At 47.4% G+C, this 13,763-nt stretch overlaps 1 protein-coding gene across 1 annotated transcript in view; it reads right to left on the bottom strand.

Annotated features, from left to right (window-relative positions):
* The window catches only part of SAMD11 (sterile alpha motif domain containing 11), a 121,768-nt gene extending 108,272 nt beyond the window's left edge, over positions 1–13,496 (bottom strand). The window contains exon 1 of the mRNA XM_039367174.1: positions 13,209–13,496. The gene's annotated coding sequence lies outside the window, so the exon portion shown is untranslated. The remainder of the gene's footprint in view (positions 1–13,208) is intronic.
* Between the last annotated feature and the right edge of the window lie 267 nt (positions 13,497–13,763).

Raw genomic sequence — 13,763 nt, 5'->3', positions numbered from 1 at the left:
TAAAACTGTCGTGCATTTAGCTCTGCTTTGCTTTCCAAGCAAAGGATGGCCACTTTTTCAATCCCCTCCAAGCACCCCCACCAGGCCAATTTTCCATGCCAGCAACGGTCGGGCAAGGACCACCTGGGAAGTGTTTTGCAACCCAGGCTTTCTCCTGCCCATCCTCCAATTCGTCCCCTCACCCGCTCTGCTCCTGTCGGTCCAGGCTTGATGGACGACTATAGGTTTTGTCTGAATGCGATGCAGAAAATCTGTCACTTCACGCCAGGGAGAAGTGACAGCAAATCCATCAGCCCAGAGACAGCCCGTTGCTTGCGGATCACATTCAAGGCCACGAGAGGCCCCGTTCTTCTGGTTTTATTTTATTTTTTTTCTTCTTTCTTTCTTTCCTCCCCATTAGCTGGCACCTCCAACTTTTCAAGCACAGCAGCTTGGCTGCACACAGCCCAACTTCCTTCCCACGGAGTTCAGAAAAATGAGGATCTGGAGAATCCCTCCAATTTGCTCTCGGCTGGCCGAGGAGAAGAGACAGAGACGGGCTCTGTTGGTGGATCCAGTTTTTCCTTCTTCTTCTGAATGGGTACAATTTGATTCCAGACCTTTGAAGCCTGAGCAGAGAGGACGGCTATGTAATGTGCTACCTTGGATTTAATTGCCACCCCCCCTCCTCCTCCCATTTGTGCTAATAATTTATTTTATCGAGGCTCTAATTCAATCTATCGATTCAGCTGGCGAAAGGAGTACGGTAATTAGAATCAATTCAGGAACTCCAGCCCAACCTTATCATTCAGAGGGTCAAATCAAGCCGCCGTTTCGTTTCTGTTCTCCAGATCGATTCGGAAGAAAGCCTTGTGGAATCGCCCAAGCCATTTGGAGCCCTCTCCAGGAAGATTCAATCTGGCTTTCCTGTTCAATGTAATCTGTGTTCCAGTTGGACTGCAATCAGATGTCAAATCAAAACTTTGCATCTGTCTCATCTATCTATCCATTTATCCTCTCTTCTTCCTTCCTTCCTTCCTTCCTTCCTTCCCTATCTCCATCCATCCATTCACATTTTCCTTCCCTTCCTTCCATCCCTCTCTCTCCATCCATCCATCCATCCATCCATCCATCCATTCATATTTTCCTTCCTTCCCTCTCTCCATCCATCCATTATTTTCCTTCCTTCCTTCCCTTCCATCCCTCCCTCTCTCCATCCATCCATCCACCCATATTCTTTCCTTCCTTCCTTTTTTCCTTCCTTCCATCCCTCTCTCCATCCATCCATCCATTCATATTTTCCTTCCTTCCTTCCTCTCTATCTATCCATTCTCTCCTTCCTTCCTTCCCTCTATCCATTCTCTCTCTCTCTCTCTCTCTCTCTCTCTCACACACACACACACACACACACACATCAAGTTTAAAACTGGAAAAATGAGCTCTTTATCAAAATCTGAACGGAGAAACTTTTGTTAGGTGGAATGGTTGAACATCTGCACCAAGGCTCTCTGTATGTGCTCAGGAACACCTCTACCTTCTGCAACTTTATGTGACTCTTGGCCTTTGGAAACAAACACATACATGTACATGCACACACACACACACACCAGATCGCCTTTTCTGTGCTCAAAGCCTCCCGCTCTCACCCGGAGGAGGAAGCAGGAAGCGGAGGAGATGCTCCGCTTTTTGAAGTCATGGGATGTGGGGGGGGGGGGGGAGAAAAGCCTGGCCGGGGACGGTGAAAACTCCAGGGAGTTAATTACGCACCAGCCGCATTGCTCACAGAAGCCAGCCGCCCGTTTCCGCTTGGCAGGCAGCTACTTCAGAGCTCTTTCCACCTTTCCAAGCTGTGGGCTGAAAAAATGGGGGGGGGGGGTGTTTCCTTCCCTGCCCTCCATCCTCCTTCCCACACTGACTCCCTTCCCCGCTGGACTTGGCCCGGGGTCTCTGGGAGAGGGGAGATTTGGGCCAGAGGCCAAAGCAAGAGGTTAGACCAGGGAGGGCTGGAGATTGGCCTTGGGCTGGACATCTGCCCCTCTTGAATCTGCTCCAAGCCAGCAGGACATTCATGGGTGACTAACACCCTGGCTTGGGAGGGGGAGGGAGAAAGAGAGAGAGAAAAAAAGAGAGTGAGAGAGAAAATGAGAGAGGGAGAAACAGAAAGAAAAAGAGAGGGAGAGAGAAAGAGAGATGGAGAGAGAAACAAAGAGAAAGAAAGATGGAGAGAGAGACAAAGAGAAAGAAACAGAAAGAGATGGAGAGACAAAGAGAGAGAGAAAGAGAAAGAAAGAGATGGAGAGAGAAAGAGATGGAGAGAGACAAAGAGAAAGAAACAGAAAGAGATGGAGAGAGACAAAGAGAGAAAGAAAGAGAAAGAAACAGAAAGAGAAAGAGAGAAAGAGAAAGAAAGAGATGGAGAGAGAAAGAGAGATGGATAGAGAGAAAGAGAAAGAAACAAAGAGATGGAGAGAGACAAAGAGAGAGAGAAAGAGAAAGAAAGAGAAAAAGAAAGGGAGAGAGATGGAGAGAGAGAGAAACAAAGAGGAAGAGACAGACAGAGAAAGAGAGGGGGGAGAGATGGAGAGAGAGAGACAAAAGAGAGAGAGAAACAAAGAGAAAGAAAGAGAAAGAGAGAGGGGGAGAGAGAGATGGAGAGAGAGACAAAGAGAAAGAAACAGAAAGAAAGAAAGAGAAAGAGAAAGGGAGAAAGAGAGATGGAGAGAGAAAGAGAGAGAAAAAGAGAGAGGGAGGGAGAGGATAACTTGCTTTTAAGGACATTCAACCAAGGGACAGGCTTCCCTTCTCCCACGGTCAGGAGGGCTCCCAGATCTGAGTGCCCAGTGGACAGAAGGCACCTTGGCCGGGGTCTCAGGCAGGCCAACCGATGGCCAGGGGGCTCGCCAGAATCCCCAGGGAGGTGGCACGCCAGGGGCACAAAGCCAGACCTTCCCAGCTCTTCTGCCTTTCTGAACTTCCACGGCTGGAAATCGCTTCTGTTCCAGACGGCGGCTCGTCCGGACTGAGCAGCCATTCTCACCTTAGCTTTATTTTATTTTTTCTCGGGGAAAAGAGGAAGGGGGGAAAAAAAGGTAACCCTCCGGAGGACGAGAGACACGAGGGTGGCTGGCCTTTCTGCTCTGCCTCTGGGGCTGCCTGGATGAGACCCCCAGGTGGCTGTCAGAGGAGAAAAAGGCATCAAGCCTTTAATTAGAGGCGACCCCATCTCCCTCCAAACCGGTGGGCTTGGCAGGTGCATCTGGCTGGAGTGTTTTTTCCCCCTCCTCGGCAGCGGAGAGCAGCAGGGCAGCAACGCTGCAAGCCACAGACAAAAATAGCCAGCCGTCACCGGAAGGAACACAACTGGGGTGTGTCTGTGGGTGTGGGTGTGTGTGCAGAAGAAACACAACGCCGGTTGTGCCCTGGCGTGCAGAACGGTGGGGCTGAAAAGGACAACTGGGAAAAATGTGCATTGATGGGTTTTGGCCCCAGAATTTTGTTTTCTGGAACGGTGGGCCCGGAACGGAGGCCATCGTCGGTTATAAATCTCACGCGCAGACAAACTGGATTGTTTTCATTCTGACGGCCTGATTTGTTTCCCGCTTTACACGTCAGATTTCTCAAGCTGCCCGACCCTGCAAGGCTTCTAACAGTCTGGCACATAACTTGTTGGGTGGCTTGTTTGCTTCTGAATTACTGTTTTAAGGAGCTCAGCGGTGTGCCTTAACCTTAGCAACCTTAAGCTAGGTGGACTTCAATTCCCAGAATTTTCCATTCAGCATAGCCGTATTTGAAGTCCATCATCCACAGCTGAAGTCCATTTTAAGCTAGGTGGACTTCAACTCCCAGAATTCCCCAGCCAGCTATGGGAGTTGAAGTCCACCTATCTTAAGATTGCCAAGGTTGAGAAACCATAGTCCAGCCGATTGTGAAACCAGTTGCAGTTCATCAAGGAAACCAGGTTTAAAACCACAACAGTCTTGCATCTAAGCCTCCATGAGACTGATTGTTTCCCCCAGTTCGTCACGGCTATATTTGCGTCGATTGTGGAGCCCTTTCTAAGTCATCCTTGGACCCTTGCAAGTTGGCACGCTGACTTAGGTTAAACAGAACGGAGGGTTCAGGGCTAAAGGGCAGACCTTGGTTTGAAATGGAGGCCAGCCTGTGCATCGTCATTGGTCCCCCTGCGTGGTTCTGTACTCCTCCGACGTTGATCTTTCTGGCAAGGGGAGCCATTTCTGGCATCTCTTAACAAGACGGTTCAGAATGAAAAATGGATGATGTGCCTTTGAGTCGGTGTCAGTTCTTAGCCACTGTCTTTTTTCTATGGTGGTCTCTCTCCAACCTGATGCTTCGTGTCTTCCAGGGATGCCCCCATTGAGTCTGTTAACAGTCCTTTTAGTCTGATGCTTCTTCTTGTTCCTCCTCTCTTTCTTCTTCCTCCTCTTCCTCTTCTCCTTCTTCTCCTTCTCTCCTCCTCCTCCTTCCTCCCCTCCCTTCTTTCCATCTTTCCCACCATTATGACTGAGTCTGTTTGGTCTTGGCACCCTGTGTCTGAAGTAGGATCATTGGGTGCCTCAGGTGAGACCTTAAGGCCAATTTCCGTTGACGGTCCATCGGTTTTGTCTTCTTCAACCGCCATGATATTTTTCAGGAATGGGCTCCAGCACCCAAGTTCAGAAAGAAAAGAAGTCTCCTCTTCCTGACGGATTTGCCAAGGATGTTCTGCGGGCTTCAGAAAAAAAAATTCAAGGAGCGTCCACCTGCGTGCACTCCACACACTCGTGTTGGGTCCTCTGCACCATCCAAGGGTTGACCTTCCCCTTCCACCATCTTCCCCCCTCCCCTCTTTGCTCTCCAAAGGTCTTGCCTCTGGGCAAATCTGAGGCCAGGCTAGAGGGAGCTGCTGTAGCCACTGAGTGGTCCTCGTAGTCGTTCTGCTGTTTCTCTTCTGCTGGGTTTAACCCAAGGTCAAATCACAGCTTTATGAGTTCTGGAGAAGATTTAATTTTCAAAAGCGCTTCCCTGCCCTCTTGGTCCCTCCCCACTCCAGGGAGGGTTCTTGGCGGTGGTCCAGGGGACCTGCACGCCAGGAGGGTTTTGCTCTGGGCTAGGCTGCCAATCAAGAGGTTCGCTTCCTCTGATCCTGCAGAAGGGGAAGAAAAGGAGGCGGCAGGGGTGGAGGGAAGGTGGAGCACCGGGCACTTCGGCTTTCATAGGCTTAGCCGCGCCTGGGGCCACGCACAGCCCGCGCTGAACACGAGACACACACAGGAGGGCACAATGCGCTCCTGTCTCCGCACCAGAGTGCAAAAACTCCCAACGCAACACACACTGGTGGGGAAGAAAGGGAAATCCTTTTTCCTGCTATCTGGCGTTCGGTAGAGCAGTAGACCAGGGGGTCCTCAAGCTTGGCAATTTTAAGACTTGTGGACTTCAACTCCCAGAATTCCTCAGCCAGCAAAGCTGAGGTCCATAAGTCTTAAAAGTAGCCAAGCTTGAGGACCCCTGTAGTAGACCACTCCTGGCCTGTTCTGCTTGCAGTGCAAACAGCCCAAACAATTCGCAAAAAAACGGTAAGCCACAAACTGGTTTGTCACAGGCTGAGCCACAACGAATACATTTTTATGAGTTGGCGCAAGGCTAGGATAGGATAGAGAGTGGAATAGAATTAGAATAGGATAGGATAGAGAATGGAATGAAACAGAACAGAACAGAATAGAGAAATATAGAATGGAATGGAATAAAGAAGAATAGAATAGAATAGAATAGAATAGAATAGAATAGAATAGAATAGAATAGAATAGAATAGAATAGAATAGAATAGAATAGAATAGAATAGAATGGAGTAGAGTAGAGTAGAGTAGAGTAGAATAGAATAGAATAGAATAGGAGAAATATAGAATGGAATGGAATAGAACAGAACAGAACAGAATAGAATAGCAGAGTTGGAAGGGACCTTAGAGATCCTCTAGTCTAACCCACTGCTCAGGCAGTTGATTTAATTATAGGGTTATAATTAAATCAACAACAATGCTTGGTTGCCTTTTCCTAAAACCATGCTCTGGTCCTTTTGGACCAGGTTCTCAAGATCCAGCTTATCTCTAGATTATCTCAAGAACTCATCTCAGGATCCAGCTGCCCCTGTTTGGGGCATACCTTGGTCTTCCCTATCCAGCTGTTGTGATGCTCTCATTGGCTCAGCTCTGCCCCTCGGCTCAACGTTGCTACCCATAGTTCAGCTCTACCGCCCCTTCTTCCTTTCCTCTTTAAGCCATGATGTGGCCTGCGGTGCCAGTAGACGGGGAGGGGGGGGAGCCAAGGATGCCAGGAATGTGGAGGAAACCCACCAAGGAGTCCTGCCAGCAACGGGCTAATGGATGAGTGCCGGAACAGAACTGCCATCTCTGGAGAGCTTGAGCGTTCAGGACTCTCCTTATCAGGAGCAAAATTGCCTCTCTCTCTCTCTCTCCCTCCCTCCCTCCCTCCCTCCCTCCCACTCATCAATCTATCTATCTATCTATCTATCTATCTATCTATCTATCTATCTATCTATCTATCCATCCATCCATCCATCTATCTATCCATCCATCTATCTATCTACCCATCTATTGGTCTCTCTCTCTCTCCCCCTCTTCCTCTCTACCTACCTACCTACCTACCTATCCTACCTACCAGTATATCTCTCTCTCTCTCTCTCTCTCCCTCTCTGCCCATCCATCCATCCATCCATCCATCTATCCATCCATCCACCCATCAGTATCTTTCTCTCCCTCCCTCCCTCCCTCCCTCTCTATCCTACCTACTGGTATCTCTCTCTCCCCCTCCCTCTCTCCTCATCCATCTATCTATCCATCCATCCATCCATCCATCCATCCATCCATCCATCTATCCATCCATCCACCCATCAGTATCTTTCTCTCCCTCCCTCCCTCCCTCCCTCTCTATCCTACCTACTGGTATCTCTCTCTCCCCCTCCCTCTCTCCTCATCTATCTATCTATCTATCTATCTATCTATCTATCTATCTATCCATCCATCCATCCATCCATCCATCCATCTACCCATCTCTCTCTCTCTCTCTCTTCCCCTCCCTCCCTCCCTCTCTCTCTCTCTGCCAATATTTCCAACGGCATGGCTTGTCCAGAGGCCCAGCTGCCTCACCGGGCCTAGCCTTATTAACCAGCAATTAGTGGCTGGCTAATTGAGGAGTTGAATGCCTAGTAGTGTGACCAGCCCTGTTCTATTCCCCTCATTATCTCCAGGGCTCAGCCTGGAGAAACGAGGACTGTTATGGGGAATTTGTTTCCCCTAGATTGCATGCTGAAAGCAAGAGGGCATTTCCCCGACAGCCCTAGGCCACCCTGGAATGTTAAACAGAGGAACCTGCAACATACTGGCAGGTTTGGGGGTCTGCAGAGAAAAAGGGATGAAGTCATCCCCTCTCACGTTTACCCAGGTTAGGAAGGCGGGGGGGGGGGGAAATGGCATTTATCCTTTGCAAGGTGGCTTCACCCTGTATCCTCTTTCCCATTTCTGCTCCTCAAAGGCAGCTTTGCAAGCAGCACCAGCTTCTGCTTCTTGGTTTCCCCCCCTCCCTGTAATATTTTATTTATTACTTCCTGGTCCTTAACAAGCCGGCTCCCTTCCTTGATGGCCACTAATTAGATCGCCCGTCTCTTCAGATGTGTGCAAAGGCAGCGAGCCAACTCCGTCGTACCGTCATCGGCGGCGGAGGCCTTTCCGGAAATCGATCGATGGCTGTTTTGCGTCTTCGGCTGCACAAAGTCCAAATTTAATCCCTCTGGTGGGATTCATGCTTCAGCGGGCCAGCCCTGTTTCGTGCTGCAGGAAAATGAACAATATTTTTCTCACTCTTTCCTTGACATGTTCAAACCTGGTAGCGCCGGGTCGCACCTTGTCGACTTCAAAAGTCACGTCTGGGCTTTCCAAGACATTAAGGTACCTTTTAAAAGAGCTTATAGGACCCCCTTTTTAGGGTGAAACAACCCCCCCCCCACACACAAGTTTGCAATGACAACAAAGAGGCCGAGGCGTGACCCTGGAGATGAGGAGATGGAACCTTGGATGGATCCAGGTCTTCAGCAAAAGGATGGATTTGTGTGACTTGAGTTCCTGTTTATGCAGAATGGCAGAGCGCCTGCTTAGGACCCCCTTCCTTTATTCTGAAAGATCCACCTGAGTTGATTTCCCTCGGAAGAAAAGTAGGATTATAATTGATCCTTGGTCAGGGGTGGAATATTAAAAAAAACAAACCAAACCTTCAGACAACCTGAAACGACGGCTTTTCCATCCCATCTATATTGTTTGCAAGTTAGATTGCACTCTTACAGGTGTTTGTTGTTTTTAATGTTTTTTGTTTTTGTTTTTTTAATTGTAAGATGTTGGTTGTCCCAGTTTCTGAAGAAGCTTCTTGGATGAGAAGCGAACCGTCTTCAAAGGGGAAAAAAAAAAAAAAAACCAAGAAAGTCCAGTTGTTTTTTGAACAGCATCTTTGGGACAATCGTGAGCAACGGGTTGGACTAGATGACCTCCAGGGTCCCTTCCAACTTCATTATTATTATTGATCATTGCACAGTCAGCCGGAGGTTCAGACTGGATTTGGCATTTCTGTCTACCTATCGAGTCCTTCCCAAGGACCTGGGATAGGCAGATGTGGATGTTTGAATTGATGGTATTACAGATCTCGTCGCAGGATGGAAGCAGTTCCTAGTAAGGCCACCTTTTGCAATTGACTAGTGGCGAATTTGTCAATGCCGATGATGGTGTTCAAGTGGTGCTCCAGTTGTTTTGGGATTGCACCCAAGGCGCCTATGACTACCCTTGCTTGCTTTTGCCACGGTCTTTCTATTTCTATTTGTAGGTCTTTGTATTTTGTTGTCTTCTCCAGTTCTTTCTCATCTGTTCTGCTGTCTCTAGGCACTGCCACGTCCACTATCCAGACTTTTTGGTCTTTCTTATCAACAATTGTTAAGTTCAGGATGTTATGTTGTAGGTGCTTGTCTGTTTAAATTCTGAAGTCCCAGAACAGTTTAATTTTAGGGTTAGGGTGATGATGATGACCTGGGTGATAGACAATCTCCATAGACAAGCTGTGTATTTGGGGGACTGGTTTTCCTGCTTTTAACCTTGTGAGCTGATGTAATGGTGTGCGGAAAGGATCTTGGGAGGGAGGGAGGATAATTGGTGTGTAAAAGATTTCTCAGCTCACAGAAAAAAGGGAGGTGTGGGAAATGCTTCAGGAGGGACCTTTCCCAAATTTTCAGAAAGTAAAAGGAGGGGGGAAAATGCGTTCAGACCTGCAAGGTTTTCTTTATCGGCAACCTTAACAATAAAGACAGAGTTAGCATTCCTAACTGGGCTTCTGGTTTGGTCTATCTTGTGCTGCTCCATCCTTTGGAGGCTTTTACAAAGAGATTGTCTGAAATGGCATACAATCTCCTGCTTGAGCAGGGGGTTGGACTAGAAGACCTCCAAGGTCCCTTCCAGCTCTGTCGTTCTGTTATTCCCGTTAATTTACGCTGTTTTGTTTATATCTCGGATGAGGAAAAGGCTGGCTTTTCAGCTCATGCACAGCCAGTTCCTGATTTTTGCACCCCAAGGGCTGAATCTTAAGGAATTGGTGCTTTGAATCCAGAGAAGAAAGAATAAATTCAGCATCCTTGGTCCTTCGGGAAGCCAGACGGGGGGGGGGCGGGGGACAGAATAAGGCGCCTCTCTTGTCGTTTCCAAAACTCCCTGTCTGCAAGCAAGGCTAGGGGTTGGCGGAGTTTAAGGGGAAAATTTTGTGGCACTACATCAGGAAGAGACAGGCGGTGTCTACGCCGGGCGAAGAAAAATGGCTTAATTGCTGATCGTAGGTTACAAATGATTTTATGGGAGATTTTAAGCGGCAAAGTGGCTTCTTCTCTTTGGCCCTTCCTGCTGTTTCCATGGAAATAAATGAGTGCATTTTCTTTCCTTCTTTCTTTCCCCCCCCCCTCTGCCTCTTGTGATTTGTGGTCGGGTTTCCCCCCCCCTCTTTTGAAATTACAAGTAAAATAACTTGGGGATGGAGGGGGGAAAAAAAAGAAAGGAAAAGAATTTAAAGAAGTTTCTCTGAGGTTTTAAGGCAACAACAGGGTGTGTTTGGTTCCAAAGGGCAGTGTTGCATGGACACGCGTGTGGAGATTTACCAAATAAATAACAATTCCCTAGCCAAGTATTATTTTTTTTAAGGCAACTGGATTGTTCTTTAAGGAGGAAGAAGAAATTTCCCTTCCTATCAAGAAGCTTCATCAGTTCTTGCATACGAAGCAAAACATCTTCCTCAAAAACAGTCCAGCTGTCTTTTCTTTTCTTTTTTTAAAAAAAGCACTTTGGAGACTGAGAATCTCCATCGACAATTCCCTAGCCAGCCACTGCAAGGAGCTGCTTACAATAGCAAAAGCACATAGATTTATATACCGCTTCACCATGCTTTACAGCCCATTCTAAGTGGTTTATAGAATCAGCCTGTTGTGCCCCCAACAATCTGGGTCCTCATTTTACCGACCCTGGAAGGATGGAAGGCTGAGTCAATTTTGAGCCAGTCAGGGTCGAACTGCTGGCAGTGGGCAGAGTTTAACCTGCAATGCTGCATTCTGAGCAGCCGCCACCAGGGCTCTTATAGCAATAGCACGTAGACTTATATACTACTTTATCGTGCTTTACAGCCCTCTCTAAGCAGTTTACAGAGTCAGCCTATTGCACCCCCAACAATCTGGGTTCTCATTTTACCGACCTCGGAAAGCTGAGTCGACCTCGAGCCAGTCAGGATCGAACTGCTGACAATGGGCAGTCAGCGGAATCAGCCTTTCAAACTTTTAAAAACCCTCGCTATAACCCAAGCAAAACACCCCCCCCAAAAAAAAGACCCTGCGAAGCAAAATAAACCACTGGATGGTTTTGCGAGAACTAAACCAATAAAGTGCCTAAACAAAACCACTGCTAGTTGCAAAAAAAAATCTCTTTTCTCGAAGTGGGCTGAACTTTTCTCGGTCCAGATTATTTACGAAGGCGCAGAAAACCTGGCTAGCTCCTTTGCCGGAGGAATCCAGTTGGCAGGAAAAGCGGGCTGGCTAGATTATGCATAGTTCCAGGGTTTTTTTGCGTCACAAATGGGCTGCAGATTGCTCGCCTGCTGGCACAGCCGATGTCCAGACGCACCCTGGCGCTTATTATACTTGCCACGGTGAAACCCGGTTCCTGCTGACAGCTAAGATGGATTGGAGAGCTGGAGCGAGAAAGGCTTTCGCAGACAAGCCAGAATTCCAGCTCGGAATCCCCCCCCCTCGCTCGCTCAGCTTGGCTGTTTCCTTGCTTGCTGCTTGCCAGCTGTGCCTGGAAACAGTCAAGCAAACACAGCTGGATTTGCCGCCCCAGATCTGGGGAAAAAAAAAAAGCGTCTTCAAATGAAATGGGGGGAAGGAAAGGGGGGAAAACTCCATGTCAGAAATAAATAGGATCAAGCTGCAGTTTTGCAGCTGGATGGGTAGGGCGATTAGCAGGGTGCCCAGAACAGAGAACACCCACACCTATTACGCAAATACACAAGGCAAAGCTCTCTGGATCAAGGAACGCGTGGATTGGACCTTCAAAGCGTCCTGTCCATGCACAAATTCAGAAGGCGAGAAGTCTGATCAGGTTTCTAGTCCTCATGGATCCGCCTAAAAGTGGATTGGACTGAAAGAAGGCTTGGTGCAATTTCAAAAGACAAGAGACAGGCTAGCCAAGTTACAATAATAAACCATTGGAACGGTTTGCCTTCAGAAATTGTGAGGGCGCTTATCATTGGAGGCTTTTAGACTTTTGTTTAAACTGGTGTAGGGTCTCCTGCTTGAGCAGGGGATCAGACTAGAAGACCTCAAAAGGTCCCTTCCAACTCTGTTATTCTGTTTAAAAGTTTGAAAGAGGAATTCTGCAATGCTAATGATCACATTTGTCTCTGTTCTGATAAAAAGTCTAAAATTATTGGGACCCAGTAATCCAAGAATGTAACCCAAAGGTTGAAATAAAATTTTAGCATGTTGTAAAAACTTTAAGCTACCTGGAAGAAGGGTGTCAGAAGTCTCCTTTCTTGCTCTAGAGTGCAGGATGCCGAATAAAACAAACATTCAACAAACCATTCGTCTCAGGGGCTTTAATTCGGATCCCTGCCCCGAGTAACGGGGTCAGACTGGATGGCCTCAAGGGACTTCTCCCAAGATTCTACAATTTTAGCTCCGCTATCCCGTACACCTCAAAACCATTCAATTACCCAGAGGGATCACCACTTTTGCACCTGTTCTTGATTTAAAAACTCTATTCTGCCAAAAAGAACAATCGATGTATATGAAGAATAATTGTGGAAATTGAGGAAAAAATAATTCCCTCCCCCCCTCCTTCCTCTTATATCAGAAGACTTTATTTTACAGGACTGGATGACTCACGGAAATCTAGACACCTAGAGAAAGAGCATCACTTTGCACAGAATATACACTAGACTGGCATTACAAACTAAGGACAGCCAGTCTGTTGCCCCAGACTCTGAATGCCACCTGTAAGAAACTGACAAGGCCTGGAAAGCTGTTCTGAACGAGGCTGGGAAGGGAGGCTGGGCTTTGCCCAGTACGCAGCTGTACTTCCAAAAGGAGAAAATAATAATAATAAAAAAATAAACATCCATTACTTTGTAAATAAGTGGCATTTCCTAGAAACGCTAGTTTCACGTAGCTGGACTGCCCCCTGCTGTCCATATGAAAGAAGACACTCTTTATGCAAGCAAATTTGGTAATCGGAGCTTGGCAAATCAATTCCCTTAATAATTGTTGCAAAGCACGCACCCATGGAAGACGTTTTAGATACCAGGCTGAAAAAAACCACACACCTCTCTCCTCTCTTCAGAAGGCAAAATATATTATTTCTAGCGGGATAAATCCACCCTGATGCATAGGAGACTTCACAGGCTGATGGCACTGCCAGAAGACCCGGATGGGGTTCCAGGTGTCCCAAATTAACAACTAGAATGCATGCAAACATGTGAAGGGTGTCAGTTGCTAGCTGGTTTGTACAATAAGTAATCAGATGACCGAAACAAACGCTTTCTGGATTTGTGGAAATGCAGTTAAGTTTATCCTCTAGTAGTCTAACCCACCACCAAACTGGGCTTCTTGCAATATATTAAAGCCACAAAAACCGCAGGCTTCAACTTACCCAAATTAGCTAGGTCGCTGTGTTGTGATAATGCTGCCACTGGCTTCCTCCTTCAGTGCAGGCTAGAAAACTCGGGAATTCCTCCATTTTTTTGTCTGGGAGCAGGAAAGGCAGTTTTACCTCTTTAAAGCCCCAGGTGACTCGTTAATGGCTTCAGGAGTTTCATGCTTCTTTGCTGTAGCAAACTTCGAAGAACTGCAAAAAATTAGCCAGCAAACAAAGAAAAATGGAGCAAGAGCGCCCTCTGGTGTTCTAATGTAAAAAAAGCCGCTCGAGCATTGTTTTTCAAACCCGGCCATTTTAAAGAGGTGTGGACTTCAACTCCCAGAATTCCTCAGCCGGCGTGCCCGGCTGAGGAATTCTGGGAGTTGAAGTCCACAAGTCATCAAAGGGCCAAGTTTGAAGACCCGTCTTAAATCTTAACAAAATGGAGGCTGGCTGAGGAATTCTGGGAGTTGAAGTCCACAAGTCATCAAAGGGCCAAGTTCGAAGACCCGTCTTAAATCTTAACAAAATGGAGGCTGGCTGAGGAATTTGGGAGTTGAAGTCCACAAG

Source organism: Crotalus tigris, unplaced genomic scaffold (genome assembly GCF_016545835.1).
Source record: "Crotalus tigris isolate CLP2741 ecotype Arizona unplaced genomic scaffold, ASM1654583v1 scf7180000020588.15403103151:6194809, whole genome shotgun sequence".
In the NCBI taxonomy this organism is placed as follows: domain Eukaryota; kingdom Metazoa; phylum Chordata; class Lepidosauria; order Squamata; family Viperidae; genus Crotalus; species Crotalus tigris.
Note: the sequence above shows the minus strand (reverse complement) of the source record. Positions and strands in the feature narration are given on the sequence as shown.